Raw genomic sequence first — 1,948 nt, 5'->3', positions numbered from 1 at the left:
GGAAGCTCGTTAATCAGTGCCCCAGACCCCTGTTCGCCCCTGTTGGGGGGAGAACCACAGTAAGAGTCCATCTCTGCCATGCGTGCATGACCTGGGCCACGTGGTTGCCTCTGGACAAGGTTAAAAGTGATTGTCCGCCCCCCGGGTGCTTGTGAAGACGGGACGGGTACGGGGCAGGGCTCCACGCTGCTGTCAGTGTGGACATCATGACTGCTCGTCCTCTGCTGTGACATTCAGGACCCCCAGCGTCCTCCTTTTCCTCCACCCCCCAGAGGAGAGAGAGAAAATAACCGGTCAGACTGCTTTGCCTCTCAGTGCCTCAGTTTCCTCTTTAACATGGGGGTGACACCTGCCTTGACTCACAGGTTCTCCCGAGGACTGAACGGCACGACCCCTCTGCACAGGCCAGGCCCGCCACCACCTGCGAGCTGTTAAATGATCACCTTCTCTTTGAAACGCCCACCAGCCTGGGGTGGTTGGGGTCACGTCCATTTTGTAGCTGGAGAAACAGGTTCAGAGTGAGATGGGCTGATCAGTCAGTGACATCCCTGGCCCCTAAAGCAGCTCAGGGGCCAGGGGGGCTGACTTAGTAATAAAAATGCAGGCCATCGGTCTGATTAGGGTTTCAGGGCACACGTTCTTTTTTTAGTGTCAGTCTAGCCCACGTGCTAGTGGGGATACACTTAAGCTTCAGGATGATTTGGCGTTCATCTGAAAGTTGGATTTAAGTGGGTGTCCTGTGTTTTATGTAGTGTCTACTCGGGGGTGACTAAAACTCTGGTCCAGAGGAGTGGGGAGGTCTGCCCTGTTCTCCACTCTCCCCCGGCCCAGTTGTGACTACAGTCCTGGTCCCTTCCAGCCCATCCCTCTCAACAGCCACCTCTGACAGCCCAGATGTGCACCTACCCAAGGGCCTGTCCGCAGGCAGTGCAGGGACCCCAGAGGACATGGGGCAGTGCTAGAGTGTGCATGGCTGGGGGTGGGGGACACAGGGTCCATGAAAAATGGGGGTATGGGGAGAATGGAGGGGGAGGCCTGAGAGAACCCTGTTCTCTGCCACAAACTGGCCCCACAACCCGGGAGTGCCCCCCGCCCCCTTTCTCCTGCCGCCCCTCCTCCCCTGGCCCACGTCTGCCCCTCCACCTCCTGCCTCCCCCACCTCAGCCCTCCTTTTCTCTGCCAGCAGCCCCCTGACCCCGCTCCCTTTGCGGTTTCCCCCTGTCTTTTGGCCCCGTGGGGATGTTCTTTTCTTTCCTAAATGAAAACAGCTTTTCTGGGTGTGTCTGTCTTTTCTGATAACAAAAATAGTATGTGTTCATTACCAAACTTCAGGCAGAGAACAGGTCTAAGAAAGCAAATGAAAATCTGTTAAGAGATTTCAGCTCTTCAGAGTGTGGTATCTACCTTCTCAACCATTTCTCGTGTGTGTGTGTGCGCGTGTGCGCCTGCGTGCATGTTTTTTTTTCCCTCTCCCCAAAATGGTTTTTATTAAGTAGCCTGTTGTTTATTTTTAAAATTATCTTTCATTGTGCTTTGGATGCACATTTACATAGCAAACTTGTTTTTCATTCAACAGTTCACGCACATTTGATTTCCCATGCCCGGTTACCATCCCCAGCCATAAAAAACTCTCCTCCCCTCCCAGCCCTGTGACCGCCCCCTGCCTGTGCCCGTCTTAGGCATTCCTGTCTGTCCAGCCTTCCTTCTGTGTAAGTGCTACCCCTCTGGTGTCCCGTGGCTGCTTGATCCAAGGGGTGCATCTCCCTAGAGTAGGTGTGTGCATCAACCCGGGGTAGGTGTTCTGTCTGTAGGTCTTTCTGCTGTTGGGCTGAGAGCGAGTCCATGGAAGTGAGTCCATTTCTAGGCCCGAAGGGTAACCTGAAGCCCTAGTCTTGGGGATTTTACCAGTCTCTTTCTGACCAGTAATTCTGGTCATTTTTGTGTTTTT

This window comes from Orycteropus afer, unplaced genomic scaffold (assembly GCF_000298275.1).
Source record: "Orycteropus afer afer isolate SDZICR_OR568_19922 unplaced genomic scaffold, OryAfe1.0 scaffold00061, whole genome shotgun sequence".
Lineage (NCBI taxonomy): Eukaryota > Metazoa > Chordata > Mammalia > Tubulidentata > Orycteropodidae > Orycteropus > Orycteropus afer.
Note: the sequence above shows the minus strand (reverse complement) of the source record.